This window comes from Aethalodelphis obliquidens, unplaced genomic scaffold (genome assembly GCF_003676395.1).
Source record: "Aethalodelphis obliquidens isolate GAN/ISIS:26980383/991018 unplaced genomic scaffold, ASM367639v1 scaffold34, whole genome shotgun sequence".
NCBI lineage: Eukaryota > Metazoa > Chordata > Mammalia > Artiodactyla > Delphinidae > Aethalodelphis > Aethalodelphis obliquidens.
Genome location: NW_020837978.1, coordinates 692004 through 719630, shown reverse-complemented (window position 1 = coordinate 719630; position 27627 = coordinate 692004). Strand labels below are relative to the sequence as shown.

General features: G+C 47.8%; 5 long non-coding RNA genes across 8 annotated transcripts in view; 3 read left to right on the top strand and 2 right to left on the bottom strand.

The window, feature by feature from the left end:
• Positions 1-1875, bottom strand: LOC113631650 (uncharacterized). The gene is made up of 2 exons (XR_003437469.1): positions 1763-1875; positions 1-181 (listed from the first exon to the last, which is right to left on the bottom strand). It is a non-coding gene; the product is annotated as an uncharacterized LOC113631650 (long non-coding RNA).
• Positions 1-27627, top strand: part of LOC113631647 (uncharacterized) — a 142346-nt gene that overhangs the window by 80204 nt on the left and 34515 nt on the right. The gene's annotated exons all lie outside the window — the stretch shown is intronic.
• On the top strand, positions 173-8401 carry LOC113631648 (uncharacterized). Of its 3 annotated transcripts, none has more exons than XR_003437467.1 (3): positions 173-717; positions 1294-1378; positions 2948-8401. It is a non-coding gene; the product is annotated as an uncharacterized LOC113631648 (long non-coding RNA). The 3 variants fall into 3 exon arrangements; XR_003437466.1 differs by having other exon boundaries at positions 173-738; XR_003437465.1 differs by having other exon boundaries at positions 173-1378.
• LOC113631652 (uncharacterized) lies at positions 6188-13689 on the bottom strand. Its single transcript, XR_003437471.1, has 2 exons — positions 13378-13689; positions 6188-6421 (listed from the first exon to the last, which is right to left on the bottom strand). It is a non-coding gene; the product is annotated as an uncharacterized LOC113631652 (long non-coding RNA).
• On the top strand, positions 8729-27627 carry LOC113631651 (uncharacterized). The gene is made up of 2 exons (XR_003437470.1): positions 8729-8870; positions 26566-27627. It is a non-coding gene; the product is annotated as an uncharacterized LOC113631651 (long non-coding RNA).

The following is a 27627-nucleotide window of genomic DNA, read 5'->3' as shown; positions in this document are numbered from 1 at the left end:
TATGTTTTCCCCATGTTTATTTTTGTAAAAACAACACATGGATTTTTAATCTGCTTCATGTTTCTAAACGTTACATCGGATCATTTAAAATAAATCTCAAATGGGCTTTCTTCCCAGTCAAGGTGGAAACAGAGAGTGATGAATTGTCGTTAACTCCACTTCGCCATCCTCGTCTTTATCTCTGAACCAGAAAAGAGAGACGTGTACCTAATTTACCAAGCATTAAATGATTTTCTTCAATTTTATCTAAGTTAACTCAAGAGAGGAAAATGTTTCTACAGGTGTAGAAGCTTCTGATGTTAAAATCATCCTCACTTCAGCGGCTGCTGTGACTGTAGGACCTTAATCGTCTTGCAGTCGCTCACCTGGGACTTTTAAAATAACCCAAACACCCAACTACATTTGACACCATTATTCCTTGGTGCTAAACGTCTTACATTTGGACCCCAGTGAGCCCCTGACATCCTCTTTCCAGTATAACTGCTTTTCCTTCACAGCAGTTAAGGACATTGATGTCAGAACGGAGTAGTTGAAGGAGGTTCAAGAAAAGGATCTGGAGATGAGACACGGCAGGCTGGCACTATTGGTGAACTTGCCTGAAGGCCCACACGATCGTGTCATGTTCTGCTAAGAATAAGAATTCCCACCACGATGACCAGTTTCAGCTTTGACGTGGCCCAAGCAGAAGCTGTCTTTGAACACGTTGATCGAGCAAAGGTCTTGGTGTTCGTATTAAAAGTTAGTTTTCTGTGTGTCCTTTGCCACTTGGTAGGGCTCAGCCCTCCTGCTTTGCTCCAGCATCTTCGGGTGGCGGGGAGCTCGGCAGCCTGGGGATGGTCCCCCCAAGGCCGTGTGCGTCCTGACTCCCGAGCCCCCCGCTCTCCTCTCCTCGGTCCCCCGCGGTCCCAGCGCTTCTCTCGCGGGGACCTCCCTTCTCCTCAGGGACCGCTGCCTGCCTCGCTCTAACCTGCCCTCTCGTCTGACTTGCTACAACCCTGGAGCAGACCCTTCACGGGCACGTGTGTGTCCGTGGGGTGGGCGTGTCCCTTGCGGGACCTGGTGGGAAGCTGGGGCTCTCCTCTGAGGTCACCGCGCACACACACGTGTGGGGACAGCCAGAGGGCTCCTGGGCCAGTTGAGGGTCCACGGACCCCAGGTCAGCAGCCCCTGTCGGGAATTTTCACTTGGGAGAGGCTCACGCCTGGTGGGACGCGGGACGCTGCTGTGTTCTTCCTGCTGCCCTGCCTGTAGGGCTTTCGAAATACTCACTGTTTTCTAAAATGTTTGCCTCAGTTTTGTCTCCGTGGTTAGAGTGTAAGCTCCTTGAAGGAAGGGACAGAGGACTTAGATGGCAAGACAACCACTTTGACTAAACAAGGTACAGTAAATGTAGTTGAACACCCGTCGGCCAGTCGACATTTAAATGGGAAGCAGGGCGTGTTTTGTTGCCTAAAATGACACACTTTCGGTACCAGGGCACATCTGATCCTGGAGGACGCTCGATGAGCGTGGTGGCATATTCTCTGTGATTTTAGGGAAGGGAGATTCCCACCCATCCCCCTCATGCCTGGAGGGGCCGACCCAAAGGCAAGGAGGGGCTCGGCAGGTATGAGAGGGGACAGAAAAAGAGGAAGGAGAGCAGGGGAAGCAGGGGACAGAGGAGAGGAGGGCAGGGGCCAGGGGCCGGCCAAGGGACCACACTGGTGCGTGGTCTCTGAATTCAGGCTCCTGAGAACTTCTTGGAGCAATTATCCGTTCCTACCTTGTCCATGGCGGTCATGAGACACCCCCCGTGCAGGCTGAGTGTCACCTGCTGTGGCCACTCACCTGTTAGGTCCCAGCCTCGGAACCAGGTAGGTTTGCTTCTTGGTTTCCCTTCGCCCTTACATTCTATTGTTGCTCCTAAGGCCAATTCATATCTGCTGGGGTTTATTCCATCGCTCGGCTACTGCTTTCAAGTAGCGGCCTGAGGCTAGTGTCGCAATAACCTGGCCTTTGCTGCCTCTCCCGGAGAACCCCACCCTTAGAAGGCTCTGAGGAGTTTCAGAAGGTCAGAGGACGAAAACCATCTTGGCATTCGATGCATATTTGCATACGCACTTAATTTACTTGGGGAAAAGAGCGGCTATTACCCAAGCAAATATAATAATTGGCCTCATTAGCGATAAAGCTGGAATCGGCATTTTAGGAGACTCAGAGTCAGTATGCTGGGCGAATAGCTGTTGCATAAGCTGTTACTGTTGCCGGCACCTACTTGAGCTGCTGTAATTAACTTCACTTTAATTATTAGACTCATGTTCGTTCCCTTCTGGGCCTTTGTATTTATAAGCACGTAGACAAGGGCTCTTTATTAAGCATGTTGAGGGAGAGGTACACCCGACAGCCCGGTGCCAGGTCCTGGACCCCAAAGGCTGGTCCTAAAGTCATGAGCTGAGCAGGGCGTGGCTCACCTTTTCTCTAAAAGGCCGAACAGCAGCTGCTTCGGGCTTTGTAAACCAGGCTCAGGGGAGGCTGGTCACGGAGGCTGCCTGACGGGGGCGGGGCTGTGCACCAATAAAACGTGACGAAAACCGGCCAACTGTCCAAGAGATTATAAGAACATTTGAGCAAATGGAAGTCAGTCGGTGGGGACCGCGGACCGGGCGGCTGCCTGATGTACAAGGCGGGAGCTTTGGGCCACAAACTGTTGACGTTCCCTTCTGACGCTTAGAGGCCTTTGCTTTTCTCTTATTCCTCGATTCTTAGTTCAAGAGCTAAGGTTGCTGAAGGAGGGACGTTTCTAAAGGTCCAGGTCAGTAGCCTCGGCCGCAGGCCAGGCCGTGCCCCTGCCGGCTCCTGTCTGCACTTTCATGGCTGCTCTTGGGCTACAAAGGTGGGGCAGTAGTTGCTGCAGTGGCTTGGTGGACGGCGCACAAAGACCACATATTTGCTCTCTGGCCCTTTACAGGAAGCGTCTGTGGGACCCTGCTGTACACAGGCAACTGCAGTCGTCTCTCAAAGGGAAATACGATGTGTGTGGTCAGCTGTGTATCATCACACACGCAACAAGTACCTGTGTCACGAGTGGACTGTTCACAGATAAGCCTGATAAACGTGTGAACACAGGTTACGGGTTATGATGCCACCAGAGAGGATCCGCGTTGCGCGCCTGGATTCTGGGCAGCCGCCTCGCTGCGCACCATCCCCACAGGAGGCTCCTGCTTCCCCACTGGCGGCCGCGCGGCTGGGGTTCAAGCCCGCCCGTCGTCAGAACCAAAAGGCCCCAGAAGGTGCAGGAGGAATGGCCGGAGGAGGCCACCTGGGGACAGATTCCACACGCACATCTTACAATAAGGACTTAAATGAGCTTTTCACCCAGAGTTTTAAAGTGCGGGTATTTGCACCGTGGACGGCTGTCTCCCTGCCTGCAAGACTTAGGGAAGCTTTGGAGAGGGCTCAGAGCCCCGTCAGCGCCCCCTCCAGGGCCTGGTGGGTCACCCACGGTTTACACCCGCTGTCATTTTCTCTCCTGGTTTTCCAGGCTTTGCTGGATGCTAATTCATTGTCCAAACATCCCCCAAAGTGGGCTTTGTAGAGTTGAGAGACACAGCACCGCGGGGGAACGCTGAGAGAGGCCTCGGTCACCGGTCCCGCAGGTGAGGAGACAGGCTGGGCGCTGACTTTCCACGCGCACTGCCCTTGGGGCCGTTTTCTGCGCCATCAGTGGTCTTCCAAATAGAGCCCTCTTAAATAAAACGTGCCAACATATGAGCCCAGGAGGATGCATCTGCCGCTCCCGGGCCCAGACGGAGGGGGTGGAGTCACCTGGAAGGCCGTCGGGCACCCAGACCCTTGGCGGGGCCCTGTCCCAAAGCCCGGCTGGGCCCATGCCTCCTGTCGAGGCTGCCTGCTCAGGCCTCCGAAAGGACTCACAGCACCCTTTCAGTTGCCAGACGTCGGTGTGATGGGCAGGGCCTGGGCCGGCCCCGCAGCATCTTACGACAGGGGCTCCGTCTGTGGCGCCTTTGGGGGAGTTTCTCCACGAGAGACTCCATGCAAGGGTCTCACCGACCTTTGCTGCCAGCCCCATGCCCTCCCAACCCCCGTTATTCATCTGCAGGACAGCGTGGGTCATGAAAGGGGTGGCCCAGGCCCCTTCACGCCTGTCCTGTGAGTCAGCGCCGAGGCTGCCGCGGCCTGAGCCCCCAGGGCCGTGCTGCGGGTCGGAGGCCCAGGAGGTGGGAGCTCAGACGCGGCCGATCTGCCCTAGACGAGGGACGAGATAGTAACGTGACCGTTTATGCCCGTTTGTGACCACACTGCTCCTGTCGTGCCGGCCAGACGTGCTCCCCAGGTGACCAGGCAGGAGGGGGCCTTCTGGGACTGGCCTTGGGCGGCCCCTTCTCAGGGCAAGTCAGCGGCCCCGGCGGGGCCGCCTGGGCAGTGACCCCGCCCCACCTGGGCAGTGATCCCACCCCACCTGGGCAGTGACCCCGTCCCCACTTGGGCAGTGACCCCGTCCCCCGCCTGGGCAGTGACCCCGCCCCACCTGGGCAGTGACCCCGTCCCCACCTGGGCAGTGACCCCCGTCCCCACTTGGGCAGTGACCCCGCCCCACCTGGGCAGTGACCCCGCCCCACCTGGGCCCCCTCTGCCTGCTGCTCCTGCAGGCGGTGACCCAGCAGGAGAAGCCGGTTAACCAGCAAAGGGGACCTTGACCCGCCTGCGGGACTGGAGAGACGAGAGTCCCTCTGGAGAGAAAAGGGCCGGGGCCCACGCTCTCCCCGTGTCTGTCTCTGTTCCGAGCGTGCGTGTGTGTGTCCGTGTGCACGCGTGCCGGGGCGTCTCGAGGAGGAGCCCACGCACATGCCCTGTGCCCCGGTTTGCCGGCAGTGGAGGGGCTCGTGTCTGCAGCCGCACGCCGCTCCTTCCGCCTGCAGGCAAGGTCAGCCCGTCTCAGTCCGCAGGTGCCGCTGCGCTTGGAGACTGCCGCCAGCCCCAGGGTTCCGGTGAGTTCACTGCTGGGCCTGGCGAGCGGCGGGGGCTGTTCTGCACGTGCACGTCTGCAGGAATCCCAGCCTTCTCCTCTGCGGACACAGGAATCCCAGCCTTCTCCTCTGCGGACAGAAGGTTCTTGGCAGGAAGGATGAGGCTTTCTCTTCTGCTCACGTTAGTTGGCCACCTGCTCCAGGGAGGCCAGGTTTGCTGACTTACAGGGACTGATCTGCAGTCAGGGGCTGCATTCCAGCGCGGGCAGGGCCCGGGTCTGCGCCGCAGCTCCTGGGACGCGCTATGCTGGTGGGCGGGGCCGAGGGGCAGCGGGGCGCGGAGCGCTGTCGTCTTCACTGCGCTTTAATGATGGGGTGAGCATGTTGGGGCCGCAGCCAATAGGTGAGGATAATTACGCCTGGAATTCATGCACCCCGGCCCCACGTTATCACTCACAACCGCCCTCCCAGCGCTTGGGGGCCGGAGAAGTGTCAGGATGGCTCCAGGGCTGGAGACCCCAGCTTCCTGGTGAAGCGCACGTCTGGCAGAGTCCTGAGAGCACTGCTGCTAGATCTGAAGAGGTCAGCAACCTGATTTTAGGAGAAAAGCACTCCTTTTCTTCCCAGGTTGCCCTCGAGGGAAAACTGGCTCAGAGGGAATTCACTTCCGGGGCTAACTTGCAGGGGCAGCAAGTAGGGGTTTTGTCTCGGTGCCCTCTCGAATCTCCTTTGTGAACTTGGAACAAAAGCCCCCAAATCGCTCTTGGTGCCCCTGCCTTCTCGGTGGGGGTGGGGGGTGGGGCTGGCCAGAAATGCAGCGCACGGCCACCCGGTCATGAAGCGGGAGACACAAGCTGTGTTTCCTTCCTTTTGTACCTTGGCAGTTTAACAGGGCATTGGTGGGAGGAGCTCCAGGGCCCTGGGTGAGGATGAACCCCGTCCCAGGAACATGTGCCGCCGGGCGCCATGTGCATCAGGGGCGTCTAATCTGAGCGGTGACTGCCCCTCTGGGTATTTTCCTGTGGACGGTTTTGATATGGAAAGGAGCGGCTTACACGGTGGGCCTAGCTTAGTCTGCTATATTTAGCTGTTAAAAAGAGTTCTCTCTGATCTCTTTTTTGGGAACGGTCCTCTGCCCCAGCTTCTCTGTTACCCACTCTGCAGGGTGTGACAGCTGAGGCCGGTCACGTGGAAAAACAAAACAGGCTTCTCGCGTTGGGGAGAGTGATCGTATTTTATGCGGTGGGAAAAGTAAGGAGGAAGATAGGTTCTTTGAGCTACAAGAAGAGCCTGAGAGAATGTCCAGTCGAGTGGTTTTCAGCTTTCCTGCAGCCCTTGGTCCTCCAACATAAGGGCGGATGCTCAGGGCAGGTGAGGCCCGGGGAGCCCCTGCTCACGTGGTCACTCTGTCCTCTCTGGCCATGATGATCGACGACGAGGCCCAGCCTTGGAACCTGCTCCAAAGTGAGCACATCTATTTGATTCCGTCTCATTTTTATTCATTTATTTTTTTGTGCAGGTATAAACACAATTACTTATGTTTGGCTTATCAAGGCCACAGTCATCCACATAAACTCCTGTGTTTGCTTTTTAGCATCTTTATTGGAGTATAATTGCCTTACGACGGTTCGTCTCATGTTTAAAGAAGTCATTTCTGCAACTTTTTACAATTCATGTAATAGATTGATATGGTCAAATATATGCATACAAGTAATTTATAAATCGGTAAACATACATCTTCAGGGTATAGGTATATTCAAAGATTCTCCTGGAGGAGGGACAGACAGTTCAAAAGTTTGGAGGCCACCGTGTCAGTGGACACGTGTGGACAGCACGGCCCACTACACTAACACCCTGCTTTTGCCCCAAGGAGGCGGGAGATGCGGGGCTTTGCAGACAGGTGGCTGCTGTTCAGTCGGGTGGGCGCCCAGGATGCCACCTCGCACACCAGGGCCTGCGCATCACAGCAGGCTGCCCTCTAGGCCCCGAGCTTGCACAGCTGACGACTAAAGTGTCAGGGCCCCTCAGGAGAGCTTCGGTGGGTACAAGCCCCCAGAGTGAGGCTTCACAGCCCAGTCCATCCTCATCTGGCTTTGCTTCTTCCTCCAGAGAAGTTAATCAACCTCCTGCACAAACGTCTTTTCTTTTTTTCTCCCTACAAATAGATCCATCGAGATCAAACTTCAAAAAAAAAGAGCTAGTTTGCCTTCACATAAGGAAGAAGAAAGAATGACCAAAAGTAGAATTTGGGTGTGTCTTCTGTCTGTGACCAGGCTTCCCTGGTCTGGGGTTTGAGCCTCGTCTTAGACGCTGGTGAGAGCTGGATGGAACCCCCTTGTGAAGAAAGGCTTACGGGAAGGGGGGGACCACAGGACACCTGTTGGGGTTTTGACCAGATGCTTCAGATGTGGATCAACTGAGGGGAACTGACGTCTTGACAATATTGAGTCTTCCAGCTCACGAGCAAGGTGTGTCTCTGCACTAATACAGGACTTGAATTTCCTCAGCAAAGTAGTGTGGGTCTTACGTACCTGTGTCAGACTTAGTTGTGAGTTTGATGCCATTGCAAATGGTGATGTGTTTTTAGTTAAAATCTCCAACTGTTCCTCATTCGTTGCAGTGCAGTCACCTCCCTGTGTCCGCGGGTGATGCGTTCCAGGGCCCCTGAGGGCACCCAAATCCAAGGACGCTCAAATTTCTCTATCAAATGTTTGCGTATAACCTACACACACCCTCCCATAGACTTTAAATCATCTCTAGATTGCTTGTAATGCCTGCTACAATGTAAATGTTATATAAATACTTGTAAATACAATGCTACTATATAGGTCCCAGGATGTGGAAAATTCAAGTTTTGCTTTTGGGAACTTTCTGAAATTAAATATATGTATTTGATCTGTGGTTGGTTGGATCTGAGGGTGCTGGACATGCAGATATGAAAGGTTGACTGTGTATAGAAATGCATTTGATATTTCATACTGACCTTGTACCCTGCACCCCTACTTTTACTTGTTAATTCTTGAATCTTTTTACTTAGAGTTCACTAGATTTTCTGCGTAGGTGATTATGTTGTCTGCAAATAAGACAGGTTTAGTTCTTCCTTTCTCATCTGGGGCCATTTGATTTCTTTTTCTTTCCCTGATGGATTGCTGGGACACCCCCCCCCCCCATTACAATAGTGAGTACAAGTGGTGAAAGTCATGTCCTTGTCTTATTCTTGATCTCAGGAATAAAACTGTCAGCATTTCACCGTTATGTGCACTTTATCAGAGTGAAGAAATTTCTTTCCTATTCCCAGTTTACTGTGAAGCTGTATTTTGTAAAATGCTTCTGTGTCCGTTGAGATCATCGTGTGGTTTTTCTTTTTAGTTTATTGTAATATGGTAAAATACATTGATTGATTTTTGAATATTAAACCAACCTTGCATTCCTGGGTCAAGCCTCACTGAGTCATAATGTATGGTATGTATATGCATATATATAAACATAGATGTAAATATTCTAGACAAAATGTCAGCCAATCAAATACAATATACACATAATATTGGAGAGCACGTATATTATTATATATTGGATTGGATTTGCTCACATTTTATTTAGAACATTTACATCTATATTCATGAGAGATATTGGTATATTTCTTTTTCTTTTTTTTTTTTTGAGGTACATGGGCCTCTCACTGTTGTGGCCTCTCCCGTTGTGGAGCACAGGCTCCGGACGTGCAGGCTCAGCGGCCATGGCTCACGGGCCCAGCCGCTCCGCGGCATGTGGGATCTTCCTGGACCAGGGCACGAACCGGCGTCCCTGCATCGGCAGGCGGACTCCCAACCGCTGCGCCACCAGGGAAGCCCTCTTGTAATGTTTTTACATAGTTTTGATATCAGGATAACACTAGCCTCAAAGGTGAGTAACTATGTAGTCCTTTTAAATTTTTCTGGAAGAGTTTGCACAGAGTTGGTAATATTTCTTTCTTAAATGTTTGCTAGACTTCCCCTCTGAAGCCATCTAGGCCTGAAGTTTCCTTTTTTTAACTACAAATTAAATTTAGTTAATAGGTATAGAGCTGTTCCGGTTATGAATTTCTTAAATGAGAGGTGGATTATCTCTTTCAAGGAATTAGTCCACTTCATCCAAGTTGTCAATTTTATATGCATAAAGTGTTCATAATATTCCCCTATAATTTTTTATTATCTGTAAAATCTGCTGTGATGTCACTAGCTTCACTCCTGATACTGGTGTTTCTTTCTTCTTTCTTTTTTTTCTTATTCATCTGGCTAGAAGCTTATCAATTTTGTCGATCTTCTCAAACAAGAAGTTTAGTTTCACTGATCTTGTCTCTTGGTTTTCTGTTTTTACTGCACTGAACGTTCCCTTTGATCTTTATTATTTCCTTCCTTCTGCTTGATTTGTCTTCAATTTGTTCTTCATTTTCTAGTTTCTTGAGGTCACTGATTTGAGGCGTTTCTTCTTGTCTGATATAGGTGTTTAATACTAGAATTTCCCCATAAGTTCTGCTACAGCAGCATTCCACAATGCTGATATGTTGTGTTGTTATTTTAATTTCATTCACATCCTCTTTTTCTCACCTACCTAAATCTGGAAAGTGCCCAGCCTAATTTATAACACAGGTTTTGTGCTCAACAAATGTTAATTCCCTTGCATCTCATATATCATTTGAATGTTCCCCAGTAGACACTTAAGAAATCCTCATTAAATGAGTATATAATAACAGATAACATTTATAGAATACTTACCACATGCTAGGTACTAAGGTACGTTCTTTTCAAATTATCTCGTCTTATCCTTACTACAGTTTTATTAGGCAGGTACTACTATTGTTCCCATTTTGTGGATGAGGAAGCTGATGCCGACAGGTTACATAAGTTGCCTTAGGCCCCAGAGCCAGAAAGGGGAGAACCGGAGCCTGTGTGTGTCCATGGCATAGCCCCTCCCCACGTCCATCCCAGGAGAGGCTCCCACCTCACCTGCTTCCTAGCAGTCACTAAACTCAGTGTTTGAGGCCCATTTTGTGGTCAGAACTGTAGCTGGGAATTAACAGACACAGGTCTTTTACCTACAAGGTTAGAGTCCAAGTGTGAAAAAAAACAACAAAAAAGCAACATGAGTAGCAGCCAGAGCTCAGAATGATGTGGGATGGACTAAAGGGAATGGAAATCTAGGGAAAGCAGAGAGCGACGAAGCAGGGGCAGTTAGGGGACGAGCCCTCCTGAGACACGCAGTGGGACCGCTGCTCCGTGGGGCTCTGTGGGGTTGCAGGTCAGGCATTTGGAGTGGACCAGGCAGCTCTGTGTGATGTCCCCTGTGTGCCAGCTCCAGGTCAGGCATAGGGTGGGTTTCTGAGAGGGAGACAAAGGATGTCAGTGCGGCATTTGCGGGAGGTCGGTTACAACGATGGTCGTGCATGTGGTTAGACCAGGATGGAAGCACAGCTGGAGGGGCTGATGGAGAGGAAACGGGTACCATCGTTGGACCGAAGTGTGGATCCCGACAAAGAATCAAGACCAAGGGCAAACCTGAGCGAGTGAGTTTAAGAGGAGACGGTGGTGGGGAGAGTGTGGCGTGGCTGAAGTTTCAGAAATGGGAGCTAAGTTTCAATGAAAGTGCTGCAAACCTTATATACGTGTTTTTCATATACACAAAGCCTTTTTCAGGACCCCAACTTCCCCTCCAGCTATGACCTTACATGCCTTCCGTTTACCATCAACCTTCAAATTGCTCTTCTTGATGACGCCAGTGACCCCCACAGAGTGACTTGAAGATGCAAATGTCATCATTTCACACCATCAAAGGATAATGAACTCCCTTGTTAGGAGGTCAACATATTTTCCAATTTCCCTTTACGGTTCTTCTTTGGCCCATAGATTACTTAGAAGTGCGTTATTTAGTTTCTAAGTATTTGAGGATCTTCCAGATATCTTTCTGCTGGTGATTCCTAACTTAATTCCATCGGGATCAGAGAACATAATTTGTACAACCAGAAGGCTTTTAAATTTATTAAGGTTTGTTTTGTGACCCAGAATATGCCTGATCTTGGAAAGGGTGCCTGAACAGGACATACATTCTGCTATCCCGGGTGGAAGGTTCTGTCGATGTCACTTAGGTCAGTTTGGTTGATATTTTGGGGCTCAAGTCTTATTTATTTTTGCTGATTTCCTGTCTACTTGTTTTAGGCATCTCCAGTTGTAATCGTGAACTCATTTATTTTTCGCTGCAGTTCTGTCATCTTTCACTCCCTATATTTGAAGCCCTGTTATTAAGGGACTACACCTTTAGGATTGCTGGACCCCTTTGTCACTGCAAAATGACCTGATTGCTCTGGGGATGTCCTTTGCTTTGAAGTCTACTCTTGTCTGACATTAAAGTCGTCACCGCAGCTTCTCTGACTAGTGTTAGCACGTCTGTTTCCTTCCTTTTACTTCTAACCAACTATCAGGTGATGCTTTGTGGGGTTGCAAAGCAAACAGACTGTAAATGGCCAAAAAGCTGCTTGCTTGGGCTATTTTTAAAATAATTGGATGTGTAAAAATTTGAGTTTGGTGTCGGCAGGCTCTTGAGCTAATGGGTCTTGTGCAGTGAAGAAATAAGGCAGGAGCTGACCTGCAGAGGCCGTGTTAGGCACATCTGTATCATCTGTCAATAGTCAGAGAGTTAAACGAATTTCTCAAGTACGGAAAGTAATAGGTTTAAAATTATCAGAAACTCTACGGGTAGCACGAGTCATACCCATACATCACATAGTTTGTTTTATCTTCAAATTTTAGTTCCTAGGTTGATTGCATTTATACATCAAAAGTCAACTTGACCCTTATCAGTCCTATGAAGATTTTGTTCCTGTTAGAAGCCATATAATTTAGAGCAGGCTGGAGTTGGGGTAGGAAACTCAGAAACTGGAAATAAGGCCCACTCACAATTCTCAGGATTCACTAGCCCAAACAGAAGCATCAGCTAAAAGTGTTTATTAAAACTCTGTGGGCCTCCATCTTTAGGAGATGCCATTTATTCTTCCCACAAATATGTGTGATGCCAGGTGGACAGAACAGAGGCGGTCCCCCCCAAGAACCTCTGGGGAAGGAAGACCCCCACCCAGAACACAGTGATGGAAGGTGCTGTTAGTGGATGGGGGGACTCAGGGCTTGGTGAGACCCCCGGCAGAAGAAGTAACAGGTTAGCGACACGGTAAGGTGTGTATCGAAGCAGTGGAAGTGACTGATCAAATCTGGTCTTCAGGCCACGACCCTCTCTTTGGTGTAACAAGGTCGGCATTGTAGCGTGTTGGGTTTTACAGTTCAAAGCGATGACCACTTAGCTGTATGGTGCTTCAGAAGACATCTCTCCTGATTCCAAGTAGCCCTTTCCTAACAAATGTTTTCAAGTCTGGGAACGTATTGAGTCCATGATCACTTCACCTTTCCTCCCTAACACGGCCTCCTCTGTTGGGTACTTCCAGCACTTGACAGGACAGGACTGAAATGCTATGCTTAACTCGCTAAAGCTAACTAAACGTTTGCACACAGCCCTACAACGTACAACTTCCTAAGTTTCCAGTTTGGGGTCATTTACGATGAATTACTCTCCTGTGTTACAAATTCTGTGATCTCAGATCTGAGGATACCAAGGGTGAGTGATACCAGGATTTAAAGTAGACCCGCCAGGAGTCACTGGAATTCTTGAAGCTGCGCTGGGTAACGTCTCTCTGAAGGGTTTTTGCAACTCGCTCGCTCTTACAAGGAAGTAGCTATTTTAGACAATTCCATGCACTGGATGTAAAGCAAGTCATATGATCTGAGATAATCAGCAAATGCCACGTGGCGCTACAGAGCCTGCGCCCGCTCAGCCAGGCTCCAGCTGCTGTGTTCACCCAGCAGAAGTGCCTCGGAGCCTCCGCTCAGATACCTACTTGTAGATGTCTGCACGGACCCGCTCACGCCCACCTCAAGGCGCATTTGGGCCTGTCCAAACGGCAGGCATTGCCTTTCTTTAAGTGTATGCGTGTGGGTTGAAACACATTAATCACTTTTCAAAATCCTTCAAGTATTTGTGCGGTAATTTCAATAAACTAGATTTCAAAGCAGGTGGGCACGCTGCCAGCAGGCGGACGAGCCCAGGGGTGGGATTCTGGCATTTCTTGTTCAATGCTACGTGCCATTAAGGAAAAGCGTTTGAAACAAGGAGGGAGAGTCCAATTATGCCGTGGAGAGGCATGTGTGTGTGTTAATGTCCTGTCTTTACAGCAATTTACGGTTTGTGCCAAGCCATAAATATTTATAATTTTAGCTCAGACTCTTCCCCCCGCATCACTGTACGCGTTTTCTCTGGTTCCTGTGCTCCCTGCCGGGACAGCCCGGGCAGAGGCGGCACCCCCGTCGCCCCCCGGCTTGCGCTTGCTTACCGACAGGACCCAGGCCGCTTGCAGTTAATCCTGGCGCCCGCCAGCTCGAATGGACTCGTCACTATCAATAAGTCAGAGGCCTGACCTACTATGAGTTGGCGCTGGCAGTGCCGCTGGGCAAGATCACACGTCCCCGACGCCACGCTGACCCCTCCCTGCAGAAAGGGACCTGCTGCCAAAGCCCGGGAGGGGAGAAGGTAGCGCCTCTGACTCGCTCTCCAGGCCATGCATGGCCTGGGCGGTCGCCCCTGTCTGCAAAACACAGCACGTTTTTCAAATTCCTGCAAATAGTGATGATAATAATAGACACTTTGTGAGAGGTGGGGAGACCGGGGTCCATAGTCTCAGTACGGAGCTCTGGGGGATCCACGTTGGTGGCGATGACTTAGGGCTGCCCGTCAGTGTAGGTGATTCCCAAGAGCCTGGGCCACACTCCACCTTCCGCGTTGCTGGTCTGTGTTGAAAGGCTGACTTCTGGTCTGTTGGGAAGGATCAAGCAGTGAGAATGGAGCCTCTTTGTTCTGGAGAAACGTCTGGAGAGCTGGTTCTGGTTTCTGTTTGTTTAGTAGATAGCCATGCCTTTTCCCAGGAACACCGTCCGAGGCACTCATGTGATTGTGCAACTCTACAACCTCTGGTGCAAAATGACGATCTCCCTTGGTAAGGAAGAAGCCACCGAAGTTCCAGGGCTCATTCTATTATCTTGTGGGATAAACTGAAAGTTAAGAAAGCAAGAGATAGGCTCTTTCTTAGATACCATCTAAAATTCCTGCTTCCTTTACCTCCAAACCCCACCCCCCTGGGGCCGCATGGGTCCTGGGAGCATAGAAGGGAGGCCAGGGGAGAACAGGAGAAGCAGGCGGGAGGGACCGTCCAAGACCGGAGGAGCGGGAGAGGAGCTGAGGGCCTTTGCCCCTCCCATTCCAGCCCAGGAAGCCTGCTGGGCTCCCAGGCCGAGTCCCCCGCTCTCCGAGACCAGAGGCACCCCTGGGCCCCTTCTGTTGCGTTGAGCCGAAGCCACACCCCGCCCCCCACCCCCGCCTTTTCCAGCCCTGTGGATCCCAAGCATAGGCCCTGCCCACCACCTAAACCCCACCCCTGCTTAAGCCGCGGCTCCCCCACAGCCAAGGTCTTTTCTGCCTTTTTTTTTCCTTCTTCTTCTCCTCTTTTTAACTATTGTTCTGTTTTACCTTCTAGCTGTTGTTTCATCTAAAGTTTATTTTTATATTCTTTCTAACATATCTGTTAATTTCCTAGACTAATTATATTTTTTACTCTTTGTTATTGTTCTGATCCTTTTTCGCTTTTCTTTTTTTTTTTTTTACATCTTTATTGGAGTATAATTGCTTTACAGTGGTGTGTTGGTTTCTGCTTTATAACAAAGTGAATCAGTTATACATATACATATACATATATCCCCATATCTCTTCCCTCTTGCGTCTCCCTCCCTCCCACCCTCCCTTTCCCACCCCTCTAGGTGGTCACAAAGCACCGAGCTGATCTCCCTGTGCTATGCGGCTGCTTCCCACTAGCTATCTACCTTACGTGTGGTAGTGTATATATGTCCATGCCACTCTCTCACTTTGTCACAGCTTACCCTTGCCCCTCCCCATATCCACAAGTCCATTCTCTAGTAGGTCTGTGTCTTTATTCCCATCTTACCCTTAGGTTCTTCAGAACCTTTTTTTTTTTTTCTTGATTCCATATATATGTGTTAGCATACGGTATTTGTTTTTCTCTTTCTGACTTACTTCATTCTGTATGACAGACTCTAGGTCCATCCACCTCACTACAAATAACTCAATTTCATTTCTCTTTATGGCTGAGAAATATTCCATTGTATACATGTACCACATCTTCTTTATCCATTCATCCGATGATGGACACTTAGGCTGCTTCCACGTCTGGCTATTGTAAATAGAGCTGCAATGAACATTTTGGTACATGACTCTTTTTGAATTATGGTTTTCTCAGGGTATATGTCCACAGGTGGGATTGCTGGGTCGTATGGTAGTTCTATTTGTAGTATTTTAAGGAAACTCCATACTGTTCTCCATAGTGGCTGTATCAATTTACATTCCCACCAGCAGTGCAAGAGTGTTCCCTTTTCTCCACACCCTCTCCAGCATTTATTGTTTCTAGATTTTTTGATGATGGCCATTCTGACTGGTGTGAGGTGATATCTCATTGTAGTTTTGATTTGCATTTCTCTAATGATTAGTGATGTTGAGCATTCTTTCATGTGTTTGTTGGCACTCTGTATATCTTCTTTGGAGAAATGTCTATTTAGGTCTTCTGCCCATCTTTGGATTTGTTTGTTTGTTTTTTGTTATTGAGCTGCATGAGCTGCTTGTAAAGTTTGGAGATCAATCCTTTGTCAGTTGCTTCATTTGCAAATATTTTCTCCATTCTGAGGGCTGTCTATAAAAGGGGAAATTGACACAATATAGCAGAGGGAGTAACACAATCATAGTAGGGGACTTTAACACCCCACTTTCACCAATGGACAGATCATCCAAAATGAAAGTAAATAAGGAAACACAAGCTTTAAATGATACATTAAACAAGATGGACTTAATTGATATTTATAGGACATTCCACCCCAAAACAACAGAATACACATTTTTCTCAAGTGCTCATGGAACATTCTCCAGGATAGATCGTATCTTGGGTCACAAATCTAGCCTTAGTAAATTTAAGAAAATTGAAATCATATCAAGTATCTTTTCCAACCACAACACTATGAGACTAGATATCAATTACAGGAAAAGATCTGTAAAAAATACAAACACATGGAGGCTAAACAATACACTACTTAATAACCAAGTGATCCCTGAAGAAATCAAAGGGGAAATCAAAAAATACCTAGAAACAAATGACAATGGAGACGCGACGACACAAAACCTATGGGATGCAGCAAAAGCAGTTCTAAAAGGGAAGTTTATAGCAATACAATCCTACCTTAAGAAACAGGAAACATCTCGAATAAACAACCTAACCTTGCACCTAAAGCAATTAGAGAAAGAATCACAAAAAACCCCCAAAGTTAGCAGAAGGAAAGAAATCATAAAGATAAGATCAGAAATAAATGAAAAAGAAATGAAGGAAACGATAGCAAAGATCAATAAAACTAAAATCTGATTCTTTGAGAAGATAAACAAAATTGATAAACCATTAGCCAGACTCATCAAGAAATAAAGGGAGAAGACTCAAATCAATAGAATTAGAAATGAAAAAGGAGAAGTAACAACTGACACTGCAGAAATACAAAAGATCATGAGAGATTACTACAAGCAACTCTATGCCAATAAAATGGACAACCTGGAAGAAATGGACAAATTCTTAGAAACACACAACCTGCCAAGACTGAATCGGGAAGAAATAGAAAATATGAACAGACCAATCACAAGCACTGAAATTGAAACTGTGATTAAAAATCTTCTAACAAACAAAAGCCCAGGCCCAGATGGCTTCACAGGCGAATTCTATCAAACATTTAGAGAAGAGCTGACACCTATCCTTCTCAAACTCTTCCAAAATATAGCAGAGGGAGGAACACTCCCAAACTCATTCTACGAGGCCACCATCACCCTGATACCAAAACCAGACAAAGATGTCACAAAGAAAGAAAACTACGGACCAATATCACTGATGAACATAGATGCAAAAATCCTCAACAAAATACTAGCAAACAGAATCCAACAGCACATTAAAAGGATCATACACCATGATCAAGTGGGGTTTATCCCAGGAATGCAAGGATTCTTCAATATACTCAAATCAATCAAAGTGATACCCCATATTAACAAATTGAAGGAGAAAAACCATATGATCATCTCAATAGATGCAGAGAAAGCTTTCGAAAAAATTCAACACCCATTTATGATAAAAACCCTGCAGAAAGTAGGCATAGAGGGAACTTTCCTCAACATGATAAAGGCCATATATGACTAACTCACAGCCAACATCGTCCTCAATGGTGAAAAACTGAAAGCATTTCCACTAAGATCAGGAACAAGACAAGGTTGCCCACTCTCACCACTCTTATTCAACATAGTTTTGGAAGTTTTAGCCACAGCATTCAGAGAAGAAAAGGAAATAAAAGAAATCTAAATCAGAAAAGAAGAAGTAAAGCTGTCACTGTTTGCAGATGAGATGATACTATACATAGAGAATCCTAAAGATGCTACCAGAAAACTACTAGAGCTCATCAATGAATTTGGTAAAGTAGCAGGATACAATATTAATGAACAGAAATCTCTGGCATTCCTATACACTAATGATGAAAAATCTGAAAGTGAAATTAAGAAAACACTCCCACTTACCATTGTAACAAAAAGAATAAAATATCTAGGAATAAACCTACCTAAGGAGACAAAAGACCTGTATGCAGAAAATTATAAGACACTGATGAAAGAAATTAAAGATGATACAACTAGATGGAGAGATATACCATGTTCTTGGATTGGAAGAATCAACATTGTGAAAATGACTCTACTACCCAAAGCAATCTACAGATTCAATGCAATCCCTATCAAACTACCACTGCCATTTTTCACAGAACTAGAACAAAAACTTTCACAATTTGTATGGAAACACAAAAGACCCTGAATAGCCAAAGCAATCTTGAGAACAAAAAATGGAACTGGAAGAATCAGGCTCCCTGACTTCAGACTATACTACAAAGCTACAATAATCAAGACAATATGGTACTGGTACAAAAACAGAAATATAGATAAATGGAACAGGATAGGAAGCCCAGAGATAAACCCACACACATATGGTCACCTAATTTATGACAAAGGAGACAAGAATATACAATGGAGAAAAGACAGCCTCTTCAATAACTGGTGCTGGGAAAACTGGACAGGTACATGTAAAAGTACGAGATTAGAACACTCCCTAACACCATACACAAAAATAAACTCAAAATGGATTAAAGACCTAAATGTAAGGCCAGACACTATCAAACTCTTAAGAGGAAAACATAGGCAGAACACTCTATGACATAAATCACAGCAAGATCCTTTTTGACCCACCTCCTAGAGAAATGGAAATAAAACCAAAAATAAACAAATGGGACCTAATGAAACTTCAAAGCTTTTGCACAACAAAGGAAACCATAAACAAGACCAAAAGACAACACTCAGAATGGGAGAAAATATTTGCAAATGAAGCAACTGACAAAGGATTAATCTCCAAAATTTACAAGCAGCTCATGCAGCTCAATAACAAAAAACAAATAACCCAATCCAAAAATGGGCAGAAGACCTAAACAGACATTTCTCCAAAGAAGATATACAGATTGCCAACAAACACATGAAAGAATGCTCAACATCATTAATCATTAGAGAAATGCAAATCAAAACTACAATGAGATATCACCTCACACCAGTCAGGATGGCCATCATCAAAAAATCTAGAAACAATAAATGCTGGAGAGGGTGTGGAGAAAAGGGAACACTCTTGCACTGCTGGTGGGAATGTAAATTGATACAGCCACTATGGAGAACAGTATGGAGTTTCCTTAAAATACTACAAATAGAACTACCATACGACCCAGCAATCCCACCTGTGGACATATACCCTGAGAAAACCATAATTCAAAAAGAGTCATGTACCAAAATGTTCATTGCAGCTCTATTTACAATAGCCAGATGTGGAAGCAGCCTAAGTGTCCATCATCGGATGAATGGATAAAGAAGATGTGGCACATATATACAATGGAATATTTCTCAGCCATAAAAGGAAATGAAATTGAGTTATTTGTAGTGAGGTGGATGGACCTAGAGTCTGTCATACAGAGTGAAGTAAGTCAAAAAGAGAAAAAAAATATAGTATGCTAACACATATATATGGAATCTAAGAAAAAAGGTCATGAAGAACCTAAGGGTAAGATGGGAATAAAGACACAGACCTACTAGAGAATGGACTTGAGGATATGGGGAGGGGCAAGGGTAAGCTGGGACAAAGTGAGAGAGAGGCATGGACATATATACACTACCACACGTAAAATAGATAGCTAGTGGGAAGCAGCCACATAGCACAGGGAGATCAGCTCGGTGCTTTGTGACCACCTAGAGGGGTGGGATAGGGAGGGCGGGAGGGAGGGAGACGCAAGAGGGAAGAGATATGGGAACATATGTATATGTATAACTGATTCACTTTGTTATAAAGCAAAGACTAACACACCATTGTAAAGCAATTATACTCCAATAAAGATGTTAAAAAACAAAACAAAACACAAGATCCATGTATATGCTGTCTACAAAAGACCCACTTCAGACCTAGGGACACATACACACTGAAAGTGAAAGGATGGAAAAATATATTCCATGCAAATGGAAATCAAAAGAAAGCTGGAGTAACAATACTCGTATCAGATAAAATAGACTTTAAAATAAAGACTGTTACAAGAGATAAAGAAGGGCACTACATAATGATCAAGGGATCAATCCAAGAAGATACAGCAATTATAAATGTTTATGCACTCAACATAGGAGCACCTCAATACATAAGGCAAATGCTAACAATCATGAAAGGGGAAATTGACAGTAACACAATAATAGAAGGGGACTGTAACACTCCACTTACACCAGTGGACACATCATCGAAACAGAAAATAAATAAGGAAACACAAGCTTTAAGTGACACAATAGACCAGAGAGATTTAATTGATATTTATAAGACATTCCATCCGAAAGTGGCCGAATACACTTTCTTCTCAAGTGCACATGGAACATTCTTCAGGATAGATCACATCTTGGGTCACAAATCAAGCCTTGGAAAATTTAAGAAAATTGAAATCATATCCAGCATCTTTTCTGACTGTAACGCTATGAGGTTGGAAATCAATCACAGGAAAAACACTGTAAAAAACACAAATACGTGGAGGCTAGACAGTGTGCTACTAAGTAACCGAGAGATCACTGAAGAACTCAAAGAAGAAACTAAAAAGTGCATAGAAACGCATGACAATGGAAAGACGACCACCCGAAACCTATGGGATGCAGCAAAAGCAGTTCTAAGAGGGAAGTTCATAGCAATTGAATCTCACCTCAAGAAACAAGAAAAATCTCAAATAAACAATCTAACCTTACAGCTAAAGCAACTAGAGAAAGAAGAGCAAAGGAAACTCAGTCAGTACAAGGAAAGAAATCATAAAGATGAGAGCAGAAAAAAATGAAATAGAAATGAAGAAAACAATAGCAGAGATCAATAAAACTAAAAGTTGGTACTTTGAGAAGATAAACACGGGAAGTAGAAGTGGGGATGAACCTTGTTTGGGAACCAGCGTGGAGATGCCAAGCTCCGGGTGCTGAGTGGTTTTACTCAGCGCAGAACTGGACTTCGCCGCCTTCAAGCCCTGAGGTCGTCTGTGAGGTCTGTGCCTCACGCTCCCACACCCACCCCATGCAGGACGCTTCCTTTCCTGCCCCTTGAATGTGGTGGATGCCCAGGGCAGCGTCATTTTCCTGACTCCGAGTTAAGGAAGAAGCTTCCCAGGACTGGGGAATCAGGAGAGAACTGACTTGATTTGACCCTGTATTTTGGGCTAAAGGGCAGATGCTACGGGTGGGATGACAAAGGCCCCCCTGTGTGCCAGGAGGGCTGGTTTTCCTCCCAGACCTGCCGATCGTAGATGCTCACTCCCTTTAGGGATCAGTTTTCTCTCCCACAAAGTGTGCCAGCCCGACGGTCGCTATTTCTCCGTGAAAGACCAACAGGGCGCTTGTATCCTGAGAAAGAAAGAAACTGATTAAGCAGACAGGGCTGTTTACATTTGACAGGAGTCAGCTCTTCTTCTCCTCACCCTAAACCCCATCTTTAATGTTTAAGCCCAAGGGATGAATCTCGAATTGCAAAAGCAGATATATATTTATTTGGGGTTCAGGTGAGACTATTTTAGAGGCCTGGCAGGTCTCGTAGGCCCCTAGGGTGTCGGGTGCACACAGATGCAGACACACACACACACATCCCTGAGTCTAAGCCCAAGGTCCACGCTGAACACAGACATTCTTAGGTGGAGCACTAAGGCCCCTCCAAATTCTAAATGTAAACTGCACTAAAAATTCAGCCTGCGGTGATTCTGGCCCAGAGGCTGCAGCGTCCTACATGTAGGGCTGCTCCATGAGCCCTCCCAGCTTTGCAGGCTGCTGGGTGCTGTGCCTTCCATGTCGGAGCTGGGAACGCCCCACTCGTGGTCTGTGCTCCTCTGGGGCTTCCCTGGTGCCAGGACCTGTCAGTGAGCCAGGGAAAGTTGTTGAATCATGTCCATCTGAGACCAGCCTCCCAGCTGACCTGGAACACTGGGGAAGCGACCAGAACGAGGAGGGAGCAGACGGGGCTGACCCGCAGGCAGGTGGCAGCCTAGCTGAACCGGTCTGGGAGGTGCCTTAGAGACACTGCGTGAGCAGGTCCCCAGAACTGGAGCCTCCTTTCTGGAGGCCGTCCCGCCGGGAGGGCTCACGTCTAGATCTGGGTGCACCTGTCTGTCCCCAGATATCCACATCCAGGTCCCTTCAGAGTCTCTCTGTTCCACAAGGGCTGCTCCCAGGATGACAGCCAGGAGCTGCAGGCCCCCCGGGTCGGTGCCTCCCGCGGCCTCAGTGAGCCCATCTCGGGGACATCGCAGGTGCAGGGGGGCCCGCTCCCTGGGCCAGAGGCCGTGGGCCCTCCTCACCTGCCACAGTGTCTGACACGCTCTTTAGAACCTTTGTGTCACCAGCTTCCTATAAAACTTGTCCTCTGATTTGCTGTTTTAGCAAAGAGTTCCCAGGCCTTTCTTTATGCAAGTGGCTAAAAGGGAAACCCAGGCTGAAGGAGGGCGCAGCCCCTGCCCTGCCCAGGGGCTCCTGCCGGGGTCTGTCTGTGTTGGAGATGATGGCGGAGGGTCCCTGAGTCAGCAGGGCCTCCCTTCTCTGCTGGGAACCCAGCCCACTGCCGGGAGGCGAAGTTCCCAACACAACCTGCACAGCCCGGAGGGCCTTCTGGACGCGGGGGGCCGTCGGCTCTGATGAGGCAGTTGGGCTGACCACACCCCGGGGAGCCAGGGCCCAGCCTCGCTGTGAAGACCTTTCTCCCGCTCCGGCCACAGTTCTCCAGGTTCGTGGTACAGGCTTCAGATATTCTGTACAGAAAGGACTTCTAGGTTGTAAAAGTGACTGAGACGCGTTTCACACCCTCAGAAAACAAAAAAGTCTTGTGGTCGCCGTGTGCCCAACACTTAGCACACGGGGGCCGTCATCTGTGGGGCACGGGGAATCCACATCGCTAGGCCACGGGGAGCTAGATGCGGCACCCTGAGCTAAGCTTGAGTGGAGGGCCCTCAGCGACCCGGGTTGGGGTCTCCCCTCCCTGCCTTGCTCGTGCTGTCGCCTGGGAGAGAATGGTGCCCCCTTGACCAGCCGGAGGCCCCACGGGCAGCAACAGGAGTAAGTCCAGCTGTAGCTGTTGAGGCTGGTTAAGCCGGAGGCCAGTGTTCGGCCGAGTCCAAGAACAGGACAGCATCTTCACCTCCTCCCAGGCACCCTTCATGCCGAGAAAGTACCCGCTTCTCACCTTCTGCGAGCTGACACCCCTGGCCTAGAGGCCAGGCCTGGGCCACCCCCTTGGGCCCTCGGAGCTCTTGGCACCTCAGGGCCTTTGCAGTCGTGTTGGCGCTGATTCACACGACCTGGGGGTGGTGCGTTTTCGTGGGTGCAGGGGTGTGTTGTGTGTGCATGCGTGCTCGCTGGTGTCTGTGTCTGTATCTCAGGAGGCGGGGACGTGAGCCCGGGCACCTCCCTTCGCCTTTCCTTAGAGTCCTCCTCAGGGATCCTGCACCTTCCTCAGTCAAGGTGAGCTTTCGACAGAGACTCTGGCTTAGATCTAGATGGTTTCTTTGGACATTTCAACTTTCTGAGTCTGGTTCTAAAATAATAACTGAAATTTTAAAATACCATTGTTTCCCATTAAAACCTCAGGAAAGATGATTGGTCTCTGTGATTGTCACTGACGCGAAACAGTGAATTAAATCAAAATCATCCCTTATTAGCGTCTTGCGTTTTCCCGTGTAGAGATGGTTTACTCAGACTGGGCTTTCCAGCTATTCAGTGTTAGGATGTGAAACTGGTAATTACGACTTTGGGAAAAGGAAGAGCTAAACCCACAGAAGAATGAGAAGAATCTGTTGCGTGGAAAAATGTGATTATGAAAAAACAGTTGCCCTTTTTAGCCCCAGTGCTTGGATCTGAGGGCCGCCAGCTTCCGCCAGAGCCCCCGAGGCCGGGACGCTCTGTCCTTTACCCTTCATCCCCGGGGCTGGGCCAGGCTGCTGCAGCCCTGGTGGCCAGCGTTTACGTCCAGCACAGACTCTGGCTCCCCAGAGGTAGATTCCTGTCCTCTTTGTCAGCAGACTGCCAGTTCACGAACGTGACCGTATTTTCCTGCGCCGTCATATCCATCGTCACCCGCGTCACCATCGAGGTGATTGTTATGAGCACAGGTTGACGGCCTTTTTCCCAGAGAGGACTGTGAGATTTTGGTGAGTCCGCGGTTCTCATGTGTGAGGACAGGCCTGACTCCTCATCTGTTTCTGATTCTCGTGGGTCTTAGGAGGCCAGGCGGGGCCCATCTGTAAAAGTGGAGAACCCTGTGAAACGCCCCGGGGCTCGCTTTCAAGGCGGCTCAGCTATTGACGAGCCAATCAAATCATGCAGTCTCACTGGACATCTGTTAGTCCTCAGGAGGGCTTATTCTGTTTCTCCCAGCTTCAGTCACTGGGAAATCAGAGGACCCTAATGGGGGACAGGAAGTGCTCTAAACGGAGGGGAAGATAGAGCGTTTGAGGAGTGTCCGCACTTCGCTCACTCCTGGTCCATTTCTCTGTATCACAGGGGCCCTGGGCAACGTCCAGCTCACAGACTCATCAAATGGACGCTTCATAAAAGGCTTGAAAATAAACCCCCACTGAAAAGTAATGCAAACTCACTGTTGTAAAATTAAAAAAAAAGAAAGTAATTAATCTCACCACCTAGAGATTATCAACCGTATCATTTGTGTGTATTTACATTCAATTTTTCATATATGTATTTTTATACAATTTAGTTTATGCTGTATTTTGAACCCCATTTAACATCATAACAGACATTTTCCCTTACCAAAAAAGCTAATCTTAATGGCTGAATAATATTTGGCTATGTGGATGTTTCCTTAAGCAACCAAACCTAGGGTACATGTATCATTAGTGGTATATAAGATCATTTCAGCTAGCATAAGATAAATATTTTTATTCTAATAGCAATGTTAATTAGCGTTCATTTGTTTCAGTGAGTTTCTTATATTAAGAAAAGATTTATCTTTAGAGAGCATAGACATTGAAGTACAATTTATTTTATAGCTGGCAGTGTTCCTCATGCCTTTCGCCTCTCATCAAGGGGTCATCACGGTAGGAGATAAAATGTCAGTGGTCACTTGGGCTTGGAGTGAAGTCCAGAAATTCCGAACTGATACCTGATCATTAATTCCATATCTTTTTTTTTAAATATGCTAATTCAAAATAAGACTGCTTGACTTCCAAGCTTACTCCTCCTTAAAAACTTCCTTTAGGGGCTTCCCTGGTGGTACAGTGGTTGAGAGTCCGCCTGCCGATGCAGGGGACACGGGTTCGTGCCCCGGTCTGGGAAGATCCCACATGCCGCGGAGCGGCTGGGCCCGTGAGCCATGGCCGCTGAGCCTGCGCGTCCGGAGCCTGTGTCCTGCAAAGGGAGAGGCCACAATAGTGAGAGACCCGTGTACCGCAAAAAAAAAACAAAAAAAAAAACCTTCCTTTAGTCTCTGATTAGCCCAGAACTACACTGGACTCTGAAGATTTTCTGAACTAAATGGGGCCCCTTTTCCAAACTAATCTCATCTAGATCTATAAGATAAACCACATCCAGAGAAATTTGTTAGTTTTCCAGTATGTCCCCAAATAGTGGAACATTCACTAGGTTAACGATTGATTACCAGTGATCCGACTATTCTGGGAAGACAGCAGCCTTATCTTTGGTACAATATGATAGTAGGTACATAGTTTCCAAATAGATACTTCTTGATCAATTCAACTTCAAAGTAGATTTAGAATTTCTGTTTGTTTGATGGGGATCATATGTTTTTATTCAAATTAATAAATGAATTTGACACATGAAGAATGACTTGCTTTTGTTATCATAACATGGTAACTGCAATGAATTCTACAGGAAAAAATTTTAAATGTTAATGTATATCAGAGAAGAATATGTAGGAATACTGCATATTCCTATTATGTCTTGGATATTATTACTTAGAATGAAGCTAAGTAAAAAGAAGGGTAGTTGGTTTAAAGTAGACGTAAAGAAAAGTGTTCAAGTGAGTAAAAATACAGGTAGTTGATGATGGTGTAGGAAACTGAGGGTCTGAAGTCTGGGACGTGAGGCTCCTGCTGGGCAGTCAACAGTTTCCAGTGTTTTGCTGCATGAACAGCTCTGACGTGGCTCCTTGTGTGTGTGATTGTTTCTCTAGGACGGATTCCTGGGAGGAGGATTCTAAGGTTGAGCCAATATTATGAATAGTAACCCTGGTTCAGGCTCCAACAACAGTGAAATCCTAGAAAAATAATTTTGCCTCTTGATTTCCTAGTGCTTTTATCAGTGAAAGATAGAAAAATTAAATTCTTAATTCATAGGATCGATAAAGTAATGCAGATCAATTGAACATAAGCCCCAAGATCTTGGATCTCTGAGTCCCTCCTCAGCTGTGTGTGTGACGGCAGTTCTGGCAGGTATACCTGAGCGCACCTGCCCGGAGTCCACTCCTGTCCCCTCTGCCTTCCCTCCCTCCCGTTCTGCGTGCACCATGGACCACCGCTACCAGCAGGGATGCCCCCAGTTCCAAGGTGGGAGAGGATGATCGTGTCCTTCTCTTGTTTATAGTTCTCTGACTAGTGATTACCTAATAACTGATAACGATACTCATCAAATGAACTGCTACAGTTCTCCGCAATCAGTATTTCTTAGGAAAGGGAAAGGTTTATTTTGCTTGAGAAAATGGTAAAATTATGTAAAGGTCTTTTTTGGAAAAAGTTTTATTGACAGTTGACCCATTAACTTCCTCATCCTGCCCCGTCTCTTTCCAGAGGTGGAATGAACTACTGCTACATGTGAATTCTTTACTTTGTGTGTATTGCAGACTCTGTAAATTACAGCAAGATCAGGGAAACCAGGAGGAAAAAAGAGATCAGAAGACAGGTCAGGTCCTTCTAAGTGTGACCACGGCAAGTTCAAATACAAAATGCACGCGTGCAGTTCCGTCCTTACAGGTTGTCGGAGGTCAGCCCCGATCACATACCGAGGATGAAACCCAGTCGCCCTGTGACCTGAGCCGCTCCTACTGCGTCGGGCGCGGTCTCTGCGCTCCTGCAAGGCAGCGGCTTGCGGAGAGTGGGGAGGGGCTCCCGTGATCCGGAAGGGCTTCGTCTCCCTGCTCTGCTCTTCTTCTAGCTACACTATGTGGACTGCTTTGCAATCAACATTAAAAGGAGTGGAGGAGATCTTTCCTTTCCCGAAAGTGGACTCTATTGTAAAAAGAGTGTAGAACACGACTCTGAGAAAGAGCTCTCGCGTGGCTTCGGCATGCGTGAAGCCCCCAGACTTGCTTGTGAAAATGTGGAGCTGGTGTAGATTTTTCTGGAGAGAGCGTTCCCAGCCTGAGATTCTCAGAGGGTTTCCGACCTTCAGAAGGTCACGCGTCGCCCATTCAAGTTCCAGCGGAACCGTCTAGCAGGGATCCGGCTCCGCAGCTGCTGTGTGGACATGTCTGAGCCGCCAGCTGCTCCCTTGCCCTGGGTGAGAACCGTGCGGAAAAGGAGCCCGAGTCGTCACAGCCTCTTTTATCAAGTGTGATGGGCCTGTGACCTCCAGACGTCCCTTCTGCTTGCGGGAAGCCCCTCTCCACACACTGCCCCGTCCTGGGGCTGCCCTGGCTTCTCCTCCCTCCTTCTGTTGCTACAGACGCCGCACAGAAGCCTGGCCCCCGGACCGGCATCCTGAGGGGTCCCCGAGAGGGATCTAGGCGGGAGCGGATCTCCCGGGCTTCTGAGCCATCGCGGGGACCCCGAGGCCCCCCTCCCACCCAGGCAGAGCTGCCTCTACACAGAGGGACTCCTTTCTCACGGGTTTGAACCACAATGACCCCAAAACATTATGTTTGGACTTGAAAGACAAGCTTATTTTTAAAGTTGAACTTCCTACA